The following is a 17,538-nucleotide window of genomic DNA, read 5'->3' as shown; positions in this document are numbered from 1 at the left end:
GGGAAGGAAGGAAGGAGGGAGCATGTCTGAATTCTAGTGGTATTGGTGAAGGCAGTTCCAGGACTACTGAGCTAAGAAGAATGGAACTTTACATCAACCCAAATGAATAAAGAGCTGAATGTTTTTCATGAGCAAGTCAAGCTTCAAAAGGTGCCATTAAGCTGGAATCTAACACCTTTATATCCTCAGATCCTATGCTATTATAGTGATTATATCTCAGATATTTCTGTTAAAGACATACCACATACTAACTGTGCAACATTACGTAACTTACTGCATGTGCACACACGCACGTGTGTAGAAGAGAGCGATGGGGTGGGTGGAGGGAAATGGAGGAAGTGAAGGGGGCAGGGAGAGGATAGATGAGAGACTTGGGTATTTGAAAGTCTTAGGCCTGCACCTAATCTCAAAGCAGGTTGCACAAACACCATTTATTTGTGCAGTTAATTACTGCGGCAGAGAGCAAATCCTTGAAAGGGGTACAATTTTTTCCAGTTCAATAATGGCAGCCTGCATTTATCACTGAGCAGAAGAGGAGGATTGATATAGGCAAAGCAGTAGGCATGACCTATATGGACTTCAGTAAGGCATTCAACAAGGTTCCTCATGATCGACTGGTTAGCAAAGTTAGATCACATTGAATACAAGGAGAGCTAGACATTTGAATACAGAACTGCCTTAAAAGGGAGAAGATGGAAGATTGCTTTTCATACTGGAGGCCTATGACCAGTGATGTGCCACAAGGATTGGTACTGGGTCCACAGCTTTTTGCCATTTGTATAAATGATTTGGATGTGAACATCTGCGTGGGTTTTCTCCGGGTGCTCCGGTTTCCTCCTACAGTCCAAAGATGTGCAGGTCAGGTGAATTGGCCAAGCTAAATTGCCTGTAGTGTTAGGTAAAAGGGGTAAATGTAGGGGAATGGGTGGGTTGCGCTTCGGCGGGTCGGTGTGGACTTGTTGGGCCGAAGGGCCTGTTTCCACACTGTAAGTAATCTAATCTAATCTAATAAAAGGTAAAGTTAGTAAAGTTTGCAGATGACACCAAAATTAGATGGGCCAATGGGCCAAGGAGTGGCAGATGGAGTTTAATTTAGATAAAATGTGGGGTGCTGCATTTGGACAGGCAAATCAGGGCAGGACTTATGCTAAGGTCCTGGGGAGTGCTGCTGAACAAAGAGGCCTTGGAATGTAGTTTCATAGCTCCTTGAAAGTGGAGTTGCAGGTAGATAAGATAGCGAAGCACACATTTGGTCAGAGCACTGAGTATACGAGTTGGGGGGTCATGTTGCAGCTCTACAGGACGTTGGTTAAGCCACTTTTGGAATATTGCATGCGATTCTAGTCTCCCTCCTATAGTAAGGATGCTGTGAAACTTGAAAGTGTTCAGAAAAGATTTCCAAGGATATTGCTAGGGTTGGAGGGTTTGAGCTATAGGGAGAGACTGTTTAGGATGGGACTATTTTCCCTGGAGTGTCAGAGGCTGAGTGGTGACCTTATAGAAATTTATAAAATCACGACAGCCATTGATAAGGTGAATAGACAAGGTCCTTTCCCTGGGGTGGGGGAGTCCAGAACTAGAGGGCGTAGGTTTAGGGTGAGAGGGGAAAGATTCAAAAGGGCCCTAAGGGCAACCTTTTCACGCCAAAGGATGTTCATGTATGGAATGAGCTGTCAGAGGAATTGGAGGTTGGTACAATTGCAACATTTAAAAGGCATATGAATAGGAAGGGTTTAGAGGGATGTGGACCAAGTGCTAACAAACAGGACGAGATTAATTTAGACTATCTGGTCAGCATGGATGAGTGGGCCTGGAGGGTCTGTCTCGGTGCTGTACATCTCAATGACTCTAAACTATTACTGAACATTCTCAAAATGGAAAGAATTGACAGAAAAGCCCATGCAAACACCAGGAGACCACCTCATCTCCCTCACTTCAAAAACAGCTGGGCCACATGAAAGTCTTGACAAAAGTATGGAAAGAAGATTAAGATTAATAATTTATTCAAAGTTTGTTTGCATCACAAATGTAACCTTATCATGTGGCTCGAAAAGCAAACATGTATAAACCATTTTGCGTGATTTTCATTTGACAATTTAATTGCCAGTTGACATTTTATGTTGCTAGTGAAACAATTCAGTTGTTGATTAAATATAAATGGATCAGCACGACTAACTTAACTGACACAGGTACACAATCCTTTATCCGAAACCCTCGGGACCAGCTGGTTTTCGGAATTTGGACTTTTTCAGATTTCAGAAAAAGTGACAGTTTAACGGTGAATTTTTTTTTAAAAAATCTTACCGAACATCAGGCGCACCTGTGAATACTACAGGCCTTGAGACAGAATTGATGCCTGTCAGTCGCATCTGACTGATGTGGATCAAGTGGGTGTGGAGTTAGGTTAACTGTTTGCAAGCCAAACAACCTGGTTACTGAGGAAAAAAAAACTTGATGAAAAAGTCTTCAGATGCGGAGCATTTCAGATAAAGGATTGTCTACCTGTATAAAGTTATTTGAGATAATCAATGTATCATCTGTGGATAACAGCCTGAAGACTGAAGCCTTTACAGTTTGACAGAATGGGTGAAGAATCAACACAATTTAGTTTTAAACAGTAGTTATAACAAAACATTTATACGGTAAAACAGGCTTCTAAACATTCACTGAAGTCTTATGACATTTTGACAAGTGGTGAGTGGACACTGTGTTTTCCAATAAAGAGATTTCACAATTAAGATTAATTAAAAGTGGAAAAATGCCAAGTGCAGCAGACAATAGAAGTACAGAGTTCAGTACATAAAAGAACCTATTCCACTTGCAGAAACTGTCAAATCATGTACACAGTGGGGGAAAACTGTTGGACAAAGCCAACAGTGGATAGTGGATGAATAGCTCAAAGTTAATGAAATCGAATTTTTATTCCAGGACATTTTTTTTACTGGATCAAGTGTACTCATCAACAGCCTTTTCGTCTTCTAATATATGTGTGATCAGCTCCCTGGGTAACAAAAGTCATACAGTGACTAAGCGCTTGCTTCAGTCTGGTGGGAAACTTCACACTCAAAATTGTGGTTTACACAATGGTAATGCATGGCTTGGAATATTTAGAACCTTCACCATCTGTGGCAGTTTGAACCTACTTCATCATTACATATTAATAGCTCAAGTAATATTATTTTCTTTATTCTTCAATAAAACTCTAGCCAAAGTTTCAGAATTGGAGGTACTGTCTTTTAGATGAGATGATAAACTAATGTCTTGATCCACCATTGCAGATTAATGTAAATGATCTTATGCCTCTCTCCAAAGCAGAGCAGGAGAGTTCTCTTGGTGTTCAGAGACAATATTTATCCCTGAATGAAGAATTATAGGCAATGAAAATCAACTTCAATTACTTGTCAGGCATCACATCTAGCCAGCAATTAGTAATAGCCTTCACGCACAGACAAAATTAAAAAGGATTATATTTAATGTTGTTCACTCCCAACTACCTCAGAGTTTGACATCAATTTGCATTAATGTCTTTTCAACAAAAAAAATTTCCAAGGAGCTTCATGGGAGTATTATTGAACAGAATTGGCCATCAAGTTACATTAAAAAGCTATTAGAAGAGGTGACAAAGCATTGGTCAAAATGACAGATTTTAAGGAGGCTCCTAATGAAGAAATGAGACGTGGAGAATTGTAAGAGGGAATTCCTGAATTAATGGTCATGGCAACTGAAGCCATGACTGCCACAAGTGCAGCATTGGAAATCAGTGACTCACAGCATGTGAGAACTGGAGCACGCCCTCAGGTGAGAAATGCTTACAAAGATAGGAAGAGGGGAGATGAATGAGGAATTTGAATTTAATGCTTAAGAATGATAAATTTAAGGCTCTTCCAGACAGTCAAAACAAATAATCACAGAAAGTGAACTGGGCAAACGAATATTGGGTGAGAGTTAGGACATGGGCAGAATTTAAAATTAGCCAAAGTTTATCAAGTGGAAGAGTGGCCAACATAATATTAGAATAGCTGAGTCTGAAGGTAACAAAGGAATGGAAGACAGCTTCATCGGATGCAAGAAATGGCCTTGATGTTAGGGAGGTAAAAACAATGACTGCAGATGCTGGAAACCAAATTCTGGATTAGTGGTGCTGGAAGAGCACAGCAGTTCAGGCAGCATCCTGATGAAGGGCTTTTGCCCGAAACGTCAATTTCGAAGCGACTTGATGTTAGGGAAGCTACCAAGAGAAACTCAGCTCAGATCAAGTAGGGCACTGAAGTACCAAGTGTCCACTTCAATCTCAGACAATAAGCAAATACCACCCAGTTGGCATCCTGCCAACACCATCTGACAAACAATGGTAATGCAATTTTCAAGTGGAATTGGAATAAAAATATTAATTAGATAAGGAAAGCTGCATCCTCCTGCAAATTGTGCCGTCAGTTATTCAATTACTCCCTGATCAACCAGAACAGTTAACATGACATAGGTCAATATACTGAACTAGTAGAGTAGTGTGGTTCTGCAGAGGAAACATTAGACCAATCAACAATCAACGACATATTTGTAAATCATAGCATACTAAAACAAACAAAATCTTCTGCTGTAATTTCCATCATGAAAAATACTCAGAAGGGAAATCACTGCACAAAACACTGATACCTTGTACAGTTTTGCCCAAATAAAAACATGTATGAGAGTTAAGTGAGTGACCATTAGAAGGCAATTTAGCCAACCTCTAGGTTGCCCTCATTCACTGCCTACACTTTCCCAGTTGACTGCACAGTAATCAAAGTGCGATGAATTCGGATTGCTCTTCCCTTCTTCAGGGACACTGAGCACTCGTGATTCTCTGATCATTTTGAGTAACATCAACAAATTCAATACATAGGAATGGAGTCTGGTCAACATTCAACTGTAGCATCTGTTTAAACATCTGCCCCCCAAGAGAATCAGCAATCTCTATAATGTTCACAGTTGGATATGCTTTAATAATTTGACAAACCATACAGGAATGACGACACAATATTTTACATATTAAGGCTCTTGTCTCACAAAGTGTGGTATCTTTTGCAAACATCAATGTTGCACAAGGAAGGATGCAATGGTCTAGTGGTATTGTAACTAGACTATTAATCCAGAGACCCATGGAACATTCTGGGGATGTGGGTTAAAATCCAACCACGGTAGATGGTGGAACTTGAATCCAATAAAGAATCCTGAATTGAGGCTCTAACGATGACCTTCAAACCACTGTCAATTGTCCAAAAAGCTCATTTGGTTCACTAATGGCCTGAAGGGAAGGAAATCTGTCACCCTTACCTCATCTGGTCAACACATGACTCCAGACCCTCAGTGATGTAGTTGACTCTTAACTGCCCTCTGGGATGGGAAATGAATGCTGGCCTAGCCAGAGGCATCCACATCCCAGTGAGTGAATTTTAAAAAATTCTGATATGCAACCAGCAAATCTAAGGCTCCTCTAAAGGCCAACACAAACTCATTATCTTGGATTCTCCAAAAAAAGACTACATTTTAATTTTCACTTTTACATACACATCATTCATTAAACACAAGATCCAAAGGCAACATGAGCAAAATGGAAAACTTCATAATTCATATTCCACACAGAACATTCTCTAACAGTCCAAAAGTGCAATTGCTGTAGGCTCATATTTTTACAATTAAAATGGACGGTCTGGTTTAAAAATTAGCAAGTTTTGCAAAGTTGTTGCAATTATCATTCAAACATACTAATTCTCTGACTTGATTTCACTAGAAAGTGAAAACAATGTACAAAATATTATAAGCCAGCAACTGAGGCATGCAAAATAGGTAATGAACAGAAAGGGAGATAATGTCTGAAACAAGAAAGTCAGTAGAACTGAGAAAATAAATAAGTTCACAATCCAAAAAAGACACCACTGGAGCATTCTAGACTGTAACCCCAATAGATTATAAGCAGTATTTTAATTTGTGCAACAAATAAGTTGATCATTATCATATTTCCAACATAACTAACATGCAACTACAATGACATCTTCCCCGACAACCAAATTGGGAAAGATGACATCTCAAACTATAAATTGGAGGAAAATTTGATCTTAAAAGACAATAATCCAAAAGAAAGCTAATCGGCAATTGGGAAACGGTGGGCAAGTAAATGAAAGTTCATAAGGAAAGAATTGCTGAAAGCAAATCATGTTTGATGGACTTAAATTAAGTTATGTGATGAAGTAATGGACAGGGTTGATGAGGTAATGCAGTTGATGTGTACATTAACTTTAAAAAGCAGTTTCATCAATTTAACATAATATATATTTAAACCCATTGGATTAAAGGGGCAGAGGTAGCAGATATAACATTGGATAAGGGATACAAGGCAGAGATTGGTGGTGAACTAGTGTTTTTTGGGAAAGTGCAAATGGGCATAATTTGAAAATTTGCAGATAATATCAAACTCAAAAATGGAATAAACATGAAGATGCGTAGTAGTGGAGGACAAAAACTAGTAAAACGAGCAGATGCATGACAACTAAAGTTGACTGAAGTGTGAAGTGATATACTCCAGTAAGAAGAATGAAAAGATGCAAAATGAACTAAACCGTACAATCTTAGAAGAATATGCAGATACCAAAGAACCTGGGAATGTGGCAGATGTTGTTTCAAATAAACATGTTGGACTATAACCCAGTGTCATGTCATTTTTTACTGTGACACCCCAGTCCAACGCAGGCACTTCCACATCATGGCAAATAGGATTATTACATCATTAATAATCCTATTAATGAGGCAGTGAAGTATAAAAGCAAGGGAGGCATGTTACCTCTTTCTAAAACATTGAAGTTTAACCAATGTGTCCATTTGTGTGCACTACCCTTTAGGAAAGTTGTCCAGCCTTAGACAGAGTGAAGAGGAGATTTATTAGAATCATGAGGAATAACGGAATTTAGTAATGTAGAGAACATGTTTAAAATGGAAAATCGTTTTTCTTTAAATAGGGTAAAGCAGCCGAAACGGTTCCCTGTGGCAGCAACATCAGTGACAAGAGGAGACAGATTTAAGATGATTGACAGAAAAACCAGAGGTGACATGAGGATACTTGTTTTTAAAGAAACACGGTAAGGTGTTGTGATCTGCACTGAACGACCTAAAAGAACATGAAACAGTGGTATTTTCCTGGAGAGAATTGGATAAGTACACAAAAGGTAAAAAAAAAATGCTGGGTTTAAAGCAGATAATTAGAATTATTTGAACACCTCTGTCAAACAGCCAATGTAATCACAATGCCCAAAATGGCAAATTTCTGAACTGTTACATTCTACTAGCTGCAATTATCTCAGCATGGGCAAAGGTAGAACCAGAACCAGAACCAGCCTCAATATAAAAAACTAAGAAAGGAAGCTTATCAATCAAGTCCTAACATTTATCATTGAGAAGAGAGCATGTTAATGTCAACGTCGGACACAAGATCCCACTAATCGAGAGACAGTTTACTTCAGGGACCAAAGGTTAATGTAGAAACCATGGGAATGGCCCTGCATGGGTAAAAGGCTTGGCTTACATGAGGGCAAGTTCAGCGGTGTATAGGTAGGTGTGACAGTCCTGAACAAACAAGTGAACCATATGAAAGCCGGAAAACTTGTAAGCAGGTTTGGAGTAAAACGTGCCTGGCTCCTCAGAACAGTCAGAAAGGTTGACAGAATGTGAGAGTGCTCCCTCTTCATCAAGCTTTGAAGAGGCTTTGGAATCTAGGACAGACACAGTGGATGTTGCTGCATCAATATCTTCTGAGACATTTCGGATGCAAGAGGTGAACTCATCAAAATGGCTGTTCTTTATGTCAGCTTTACCAAACAGAAAGAGGGTATTTCTTACTTGGATCGCTAAATCAGATCAAAATTTAAAAACAAAACTTGAGAATTTTCTTCACTCTTGGCCAAGACAAAAGAGCATCACACCAGTTAAGCTCACATGATGTAGATACATCCACTGGTAAGGTCGTCACAATCCCAGAGAAGCATCGGCTTGCCCTTATTCGAGTGAGACAATTGGTGGTGACTTGAGGGTCACTGTGCCTCAGTTAAGGGGTGAAGTCAAGAAAGTGGAACCGTCACGTTGATCCTGGCCAGTATGAGAACTGAACACTTGCTGATGGTGTCATTCTCTATTGCAAAGCACCATGTGAACTTACCAACGTCCAGGTGTATCAGAACACTGAGATGGGGCAAGTGATGACACAGATGGGTGTGTGCAGATATCTTCCTCCCCTACTCCTCCCAACTCAAGAATGCTAACAAGCATGAGAAAGTAGTGCAAGGAAGTCCTTCAAAGACTAGGGACCAGACTTCCTCTGACAATTAAGGGCAATAAATGCTAGCCAGCAACATCCACAATGAATCAAAAAAAGGTTCTGATGGACAATTACCCTACCCTTGCCCACCTGGTAATTTATCCCCTCATACTTTACTTGCTTATCTACTCTCAGCAGCCTGGTGTTTGCATGGAAGTCTCTACTAAGGGTAAGTATGCACCTTTTCTCTGATCAGGATGTAAATTGGATTTACCAAGCCTGATCAATAATTCTGGGCCAAGGGTTTTTTTTAAAATAAGGTGCAGCCATGGGCACTGTTTGCAGCAACATTTTATTTCGCCCTGCCTTTTGGAATTCCACACCATAACAGTTGTCCCAAAGTGATATCAGTGGTCAGTTTAACAGAAATGGACAAAGGGGTTACATGGTGAACAACAGAAATTGGCACAAAACAGTAAATTTTAATTGAATCCTACAGGATAGGAGGCACTCAGCTCAGCAGATTAAGTCTGTATTCACCAGTCTGGCATATGCAAAACTGATGCCCCTTTTTAAATTATGCTTCTTCTGACAAACATAGTTTTTCCAAGTCTAAATAATAAAATAATTCCAAATAAGAGCCTGCATTTACTTCAACTTTGTTTTGCCATTTTTCCACTCACTTCTTCAAACTAATCCAAAAGGATTCCACAACCCAAATCTCCCCATACTTCAGCACGGTCAGTGAACTTCTCTCATTGTTCAGCCACTCAAAGGACTTCAAGCCTTACCAATTAGTTTCAGACATTGAAGAATGAAAAAGAAAACAAACATCTAGATGAATGGCCATAAGGATGGAAAAAAATACCAACTAGGAAAAGTGAGAAAATAATAAAATTTTTATAAAGGTATTAACAGATAATGAAACAATTTCAGACTAGAATGGAGATTTATGAGAGAAAGGATTATTTTTCAGCACTACAGTTGACATCACAAAATACCTACCAATGTTACAGGTCTTTGCTGTCAAAACTAAATACCTCGTTAAATTGGTCAGTACATGTACATGGACATACTACCTTTACTTGGATTCTTTACTTCTGTACCTACGATAAAACTATCTATCTATACCAGCCCTGAATCTTCATAACAATATCACATCAAGGTCATTCTAATTCAATACATATTTCTTTTCCATTAAATCAATGTTTCGAATCAAAATCAAATTGACATTTGTGCTACTTCACTGAGAATCAATCCAAAGGCTAAGTAGCAGGCAAAGAAACAATGAAAGCCAGACAAATTATCAACAGTCCCATGAGATGTGATAAAATTATCTGAAAATATGACATACCTGCACTATGGTCTTTCCGTCCCCCCACACAGCTGTATGCAGGATTTGAGCTGAGAGAAGGAAACAGTCAAGTTCAAAAATCTAGGTACTCTAGTACATTAGACTCATCTGTTTCAGAAAACACTTGGCCACAAAATATTTTGTGGTTTTTATACTGAAGGCATTTTTTGATCACTTACTTGATAGCAATGAGCACAAAAGGCTTTTCTGCAGAGAAACCTCAACTAATTTTATCCACATGGTAAGAAATCTCAAATCAAATGGCAACCCTTTACAATGCCCTTCCCCCACAACATTTCCAGAAAGTGGAAAGGATATTGACAGTTCTACTACACTCATTAAGACTCCCTATCTAAACAATATTCTGGAATGACTGTTCTGTCACACAGCAGCATTTACTTTTGCAGATTAAGTATGTTAAATGCAAATCTATTATTTAAAAAAATCAACTTCAACTTTGTCCTCAATTCTATGTCCAGTGAGTCGTGAATGCGTCAATTTTTTTTCCAAATAAATATTGGCAGAGGTAACATAGCTATTTTCTTGTCAGAAATTTAGAACCTGAATCTGATTCAATAAGATGGTTGCTTACTCAGGCTGAATCCTACAGTGTGCAAATTTAATGCCCTCAAAGTTAAACTGTACTTTAAACACATATCCAAACTCATACCCTACATTACAATCATGCGTTTCTATCTCTGCAATATTCCCCACTCATCCCCACCATAAATAAAACCTTTGCTATAATTTGGACTCTCCAGCAGCATTATTTATTCAAGTTCAAACAAAAGACAAAACTCTCAAACTGGCTCAAACTTATTAACCTGAATTTAGCTTTACATATGCAGTGAATGGATATACTATGAGTCAAGAATAATAATCCTTTCACAGATAGGTTTCTTTTGGAAAGTTATGAGGGGTGCACAGAATGGTTTTAAGGTCTCTAACAGACAAAACTATCCAGCTGAAAGATACATTGTAGACTAAACTATAGATTATTTGTTGTGAGAAAAGGTATTTAAAAGAAGTTATGCCAACCGAGAAAATAATGCCACACAGTTTCAGGCGCTAAAGATGAAATCTTTAAATCTGTATCTTTAGAAACATACAAGTGAATTTTCTCAGTGACCTGTACGGTACAAGATGAATCGCTTTCCCAAAGGTTTTCCAAAAAGATTTTCATGCCACAGGTGCAAACTTTAAGAGAAACAGCTTCCCTAGTAGGATATCAAGATGAACAGCCACAGATCATAGCTCCGTCTATTTCTGCAAAAATAACCTTGCATATATCGGGGAATTGATTGAGTGTATTCAGTGGACAAGCAGATTAACAAAAGAATGACCATTCATTGAGCAGTATACTTCTCTCAATAATGTAATTACCCCACCCCCACTCTTTACAAAGACAAGAGAACCCTTCAAACAGTGTCAATAGAAACCAGTTTCAAAATGTGTCCTTCATATATAATGCCTCAAAACAATAACAAAAATCCAAAACCTGCATCTTAGCTTTCATTCCAAGCAACCTTTTCTCAAACTCAACTGCTTTTCATTCTCCAATTCCCAAACTTCAAAATTCTCATCTATAAATCCCTTTCTGGTCTCACTTCATCTGATCTCAACATCCTCTTTCAAATCCTAGATTTTCTTTTATCAACTGCCAATCTAAACCACGAATACTGCGTTGTGTTGCTCCTGTTGCAAATCACCACGACCACTGCTTTCAGCTATTCATTAATTTTCTCTCTAAAACCTTCTTCAATAATTCTTTGTTGCTTGATATCATAATACAGGTACACAATCATTCATCCGAAAGCAGAAATTATTTTCCTGGAATGTGGAGCATCATTTTGGCGTGCAAACAGGTGACCCAACTCTACACCCACTCGAACCATGTCACTCAGATGTGACGTGGCGGCGTGGCCCAACATTGGCAGGCATCAACTGTGTCTCAGCACTCGTACTATTCATGTGTGTCTGCTGTTAGGTGTTTTTTATTATTTCACTGTGAAAATGTCATTTATTCCAAAATCCAAAAAAAATCTGAATGCCAAAAAACAACTGGCACCAAGGATTTCTGATAAAGCACTGTGTACCTTACTTTCAAAAGTTGACTTTCCCATTGATTAATTCTAAATTTCTGCGAACTGTCTGAACTTATTTCCTTCATAAAGGACCTTGAGATGTTTTACTACATTCAAAATACTGCGTAAGTGCACTAACGTTTGCTTAGCTCCGACATTTTCAGCATCTATTTTGCTTTCTTGAATTTTTTTTTGAGACTTCTCATTTCACATTCAAATTCAAGTTCACTTCTCATTATGAGTGGCAAGATTTGTTTCAGCAGCTAATTTACTCGAGAAGGTGCAAAACCTGACCTACTCTTGGGAAATAAGGCAGGGCAGGTGCCAGAGGTGTCAGTGGGGGAGCACTTTAGGGCCAGCGACCATAATTCTATTCGTTTTAAAATAGTGATGGAAAAGGATAGACCAGATCTAAAAGTTGAAGTTCTAAATTGGAGAAAGGCCAATTTTGATGGTATTAGGCAAGAACTTTCGAAAGCTGATTGGAGGCAGATGTTCGCAGGTAAAGGGACAGCTGGAAAATGGGAAGCCTTCAGAAATGAGATAACAAGAATCCAGAGAAAGTATATTCCTGTCGGGGTGAAAGGGAAGGTTGGTAGGTATAAGGAATACTGGATGACTAAAGAAATTGAGGGTTTGGTTAAGAAAAAGAAGGAAGCATATGTCAGGTATAGACAAGATAGATCGAGTGAATCCTTAGAAGAGTATAAAGGAAGTAGAAGTATACTTAAGAGGGAAATCAGGAGGGCAAAACAGGGACATGAGATAGCTTTGGCAAATACAATTCAGGAGAATCCAAAGGGTTTTACAAATACATTAAAGGACAAAAGGTTAACTAGGGAGAGAATAGGGCCCCTCAAAGATCAGCAAGGCAGCCTTTGTGTGGAGCTGCAGAAAATGGGGGGGTAGGGGAGATACTAAATGAATATTTTGCATCAGTATTTACTGTGGAAAAGGATATGGAAGATATAGACTGTAGGGAAATAGATGGTGACATCTTTCAAAATGTCCAGATTACAGAGGAGGAAGGGCTGGAAGTCTTGAAATGGTTAAAAGTGGATAAATCCACAGGACCTGATCATGTGTACCCGAGAACTCTGTGGGAAGCTAGAGAAGTGATTGCTGGGCCTCTTGCTGAGATATTTGTATCATCGATAGTCACAGGTGAGGTGCCGGAAGACTGGAGGTTGGCTAATGTGGTGCCACTGTTTAAGAAGGGTGGTAAAGACAAGCCAGGGAACTATAGAATGGTGAGCCTGACCTTGGTGGTGTGCAAGTTGTTGGAGGGAATCCTGAGGGACAGGATATACATGTATTTGGAAAGGCAAGGACGGATTCGGGATAGTAAGCATGGCTTTGTGCGTGGGAAATCATGTCTCACAAACTTGATTGAGTTTTTTGAAGAAGTAACAAAGAAGATTGATGAGGGCAGAGCGGTAGATGTGATCTATATGGACTTCAGTAAGGCATTCGACAAGGTTCCCCATGGGAGACTGATTAGCAAGATTAGATCTCATGGAATACAGGGAGAACTAGCCATTTGGATACAGAACTGGCTCAAAGGTAGAAGACAGAAGGTGGTTGTGGAGGGTTGTTTTTCAGACTGGAGGCCTGTGACCAGTGGAGTGCCACAAGGATCGGTGCTGGGCCCTCTACTTTTTGTCATTTACAGAAATGATTTGGATGCGAGCATAAGAGGTATAGTTAGTCAGTTTGCAGATGACACCTAAATTGGAGGTGTAGTGGACACCGAAGAGGGTTACCTCAGAATACAACAGGATCTGGGCCAGATGGGCCAATGTGCTGAGAAGTGGCAGATGGAGTTTAATTCAGATAAATGCAAGGTGATGCATTTTGGGAAAGCAAATCCTAGCAGGACTTATACACTTAATGGTAAGATCCTAGGGAGTGTTGCTGAACAAAGAGACCTTGGAGTGCAGGTTCATAGCTCCTTAAAAGTGGAGTCGCAGGTAGATAGAATAGTGAAGGAGACGTTTGGTATGCTTTCCTTTATTGGTCAGAGTGTTGAGTACAGGAGTTGGGAGGTCATGTTGCGGTGGTACAGGTCATTGGTTAGGCCACTGTTGGAATATTGCGTGCAATTCTGGTCTCCTTCCTATCGGAAAGACGTTGTGAAACTTGTAAATAGTTTCTGAACCCTTTCAAGGATGTTGCCAGGGTTGGAGGATCTGAGCTACAGGGAGAGGCTGAACAGGCTGGGGTTGTTTTCCTTGGAGCGTTGGAGGCTGAGGGGTGACCTTATAGAGCTCTACAAAATTATGTGGTACGTGTATGGAATGAGCTGCCAGAGGATGTGGTGGTTCAGAAAAGATTTACAAGGATGTTGCCAGGGAGAGGCTGAACAGGCTGGAGCTATTTTCCCTGGAGTGTCGGAGGGGTGACCTTATAGAGGTTTACAAAATTATGAAGAACATGGATAGGATAAATAGGCAAAGTCTTTTCCCTGGGGCCGAGGAGTTCAGAACTAGAGGGCATAGGTTTAGGGTGAGAGGCGAAAGATTTAAAAAGACCTAAGGGGCAACTTTTTCACTCAGAGGGTGGTACCTGTATGGAATGAGCTGCCAGAGGATGTGGTGGAGGCTGGGACAATTGCAACATTTAAGAGGCATTTGGATGGGTATATGAATAGGAAGGGTTTGGAGGGATATTGGCCGGGTGCTGGCAGGTGGGTCTAGATTGGGTTGGGATATCTGGTCGGCATGGACGGGTTGGACCGAAGGGTCTGCTTCCATGCTGTACATCTCTGTGACTCTATGATTCTAATCATCTCAGTAGCAAAAGGATTTATCTAAGATTTTACTTGCAATCCTTCCAAAATTGTGTGTTCCAGCATAAGACTTTTTCAGCAGCTGAAAGCTCAAAACAATAATAGAATTCTATTCCTATATATTAGTAATGTGATTATCAAACATAAAGCACAAAATGACATCTTTCTGAGGAGACCTTAAAATTGGTCCAGTATGACAATTTTCTGCAAAATAAAAGTTATTTGGAAAAAAATCTAAAAAGGTATTAAATAGGAGAAGGAACTGAAAAAACAAAATGCTTATGACAGGTAGTGAGCCTTATTAAATCTCTAGAAATAGAAGTATATCCTGCTGAACCACAAAAATAGTAGTCATGCAGCATCAAGTGACAGATCTATTAATCTAAATTGAAGTTTCTCAACACAAACTTCAGTTCATTATTTGATGGTCAGGCCAGTTAGCTCAGTTCGCTGGTTAACTTGTTTGTGGTGCAGAGTGATACCAATAAAGCATGGATTCAATTTCCGCATCGGCTGAGGTTACCATGAAGGAAAACAATTTGTTCATCGCCTCTCTGAAGATTTAGCATACTTTTCCTGGGAATTAAAGCATTATAATTCAATTATAATTTGAATAAGTTTAATCAAGGAGACAAGAAAACGTCAATGCAAAAATACTTTTGCTCCAGTGCTTTTAAGATTTTGCACTGGGTGAAATATAGGTCTGAATTTTAGCATGAAACCATGTCCTCTATGCACGTTTAGAGGTCAAGAATTGCAGGAAGAGAGGTTCCCATAATATCATGCTGGATATTTTATTGTTTTTCTTGTCAGTTTTACACCCACAGTCAACTCAATTGACAGGCTAGAGATCTATCAGATACAGAAACTTGTGTGAGGGAAGCAAAGAGACCTAGTTCAAATGTGTAAGGATGTGAATTGATGGCAATCTAGTACATACAAATAAGGTGCTGGCCATTCATTCTGAGTTAGTTCCGCCATTCAACATGTTTGTAACTGCAAATCTGTATTCCTAGCCAACCCAGACAACCCCACAGCCCCTTTATGTGGAAGTGGGGTTAGGAAATTCAATGGTAAACAGTAGCAAAGTGATGTTTATGGGGTGATATTCAAAGATTATAGGAGTTTAACTGGCTGTCTCTTGGGGTTGGACAAAACACTCCTGACCCACTTGTAAATGCTTGATGCGAAAGCATTCACTTTGTGGTTACAATCTCCCCTCCTCTTTTAACCTTTTGGTTTCAGAGGGTTGAACAATCTAACCACTATGAATTAAGAATAGAATGACAAGAGAATGCAGTCTCATTATAATATTTAAATAGTCGAGAGTGTGGTGCTGGAAAAGCACAGCCGGTCAGGCAGCATCTAAGGAGCAGGAGAATCGACATTTCAAGCATAAGCTCTTCATTTGGAGAGCTTCTAAATAAATCAACCGACCATCCTCAGGGGAGGGCAGATCCAAGGTAGTTTGGGTGCCTGGTTTTTGCATTTTAACCACAGAACTCACCTTAAATTACATGCTTCAGCAAGTTATGATTTAGCCAAAGGTGTGCCAACACCTGAAGAATTTTAAAGAACATTAAAGATGACATTCATTTGCAATTATATTTTTAAGAGACAGCACACAACAATTTGAATATCTCAATTATATAAGTGCTAAAGTTGTTGATTACAATGTCAACTTCCCTTTAGATTGGTTCAAGCCATAGCAAATTAGAGCTTTTTAACTTGACAGCCTCTTTCTTTATCAAGACTATAAAAACAATTAAGCACATTAAAATAAAACTGGGACATGAAAAACATTGATACAATTGCTTATTAAACTGCATATGCAAATTCTATTTTTGGTGTGGCAAAGTCACCAAACTTATAAAACGTATGTGCAAGAACTTGAAATCCTACAGATGGTTATGTAAATAAGGATGAAAATTATAAAATTCTAAGGCTGCTGGACCAGGAGGCAAAACTAAACAGTGTGCACTGGGGTGATGAATGAAGAGGACTTTGTGCAAGTTAGGGTGCAAATAGCAGTTTTAGAAGAACTTAACTTCATAAAGAATGGAAAACGGCAGGTCATTTAGAAAAGTGTTGGGATAGATATCCCAAATGTAACAAAATCATAGATAAAGACTGCAGATGGTGATAAGCTGAGGAAGGGGCAGAATGGGGCGAAGTTCAGATGTGGAATAGGAAGGCCTGTTGAGAATGCAATGCACAATGGGAATTTCACCTTGGGGGTTCAATTATGATGTCAAGGTCGAGTGTGGTCTGGTTCAGTCTCAGACATTTGGCCGTGACAAAGAAGGTTCTGTGCCAGAGGAAGAAAGTTTGCAGTGGGAATTGAAAGCAATGCTTAGGTTTTCCTGATATTTAGTTACAAGAAATTTCTGTTAATCAAATTTTGGATGTCAGATGAACAATCTGGCAATTTATATATAAAAAATGAAGAATTCAAGAGATGATGCATTGGTGAGATAGAGCTGGGTGTTGTCAGCACACATATGCAATTTAACGCTATTTAGGGATGTGAGCTATAGACAGAATACGGATGAGGAACAGGAGATCATTGGGATATACCAGAGGTAATGATGTAGGAGCAAGCATACAGGCTACTGAAGATGATTTTTTGATAAAGATTGAATGAATAAGATTGAAACTAGGGAATGCAGTCCCAACCAGCCAGATGACAGAGTTCTGAAGAAAAGTCATACCATCAGGCTAAAAATGTTTACTCTATTTCTCTCTCCACAGATGCTGCCAGGGTGCTGAGTTTTTCCAGCATTCTTCCTGTTTCAGATTTCTGGCATCTACAGTATTTTGCCATCATTAGGGGGGTGCTGGAGCAGAATTTCATATCAATCCACATCAAAGACTGCAGACAGCTTGTGGAAAATGAAGTTTAGTTTTGTTGCTCAACTCAAGTATATTCATTATGACTTTGAAAAGAAACATTCCAGTACAATGACGAAAACAGAACCACAATTAAGACATTGAAGTCTCAAGCAACAACACGTTTAAGAACTCAGGC

At 39.3% G+C, this 17,538-nt stretch overlaps 1 protein-coding gene across 4 annotated transcripts in view; it reads right to left on the bottom strand.

Annotated features, from left to right (window-relative positions):
* Nucleotides 1–17,538, bottom strand: part of stag1a (STAG1 cohesin complex component a) — a 210,911-nt gene that overhangs the window by 127,500 nt on the left and 65,873 nt on the right. The window contains exon 2 of one of the 4 annotated variants that reach the window (XM_072572883.1): nucleotides 9,639–9,688. The exons of the other annotated variants lie outside the window; for them this stretch is intronic. The gene's annotated coding sequence lies outside the window, so the exon portion shown is untranslated. The remainder of the gene's footprint in view (nucleotides 1–9,638; nucleotides 9,689–17,538) is intronic. 4 annotated transcript variants of the gene reach the window in all.

The sequence above is a fragment of the Chiloscyllium punctatum genome, chromosome 6 (genome assembly GCF_047496795.1).
Source record: "Chiloscyllium punctatum isolate Juve2018m chromosome 6, sChiPun1.3, whole genome shotgun sequence".
Taxonomy (NCBI): domain Eukaryota; kingdom Metazoa; phylum Chordata; class Chondrichthyes; order Orectolobiformes; family Hemiscylliidae; genus Chiloscyllium; species Chiloscyllium punctatum.
This window is presented reverse-complemented; position numbering and strand designations above follow the sequence as displayed.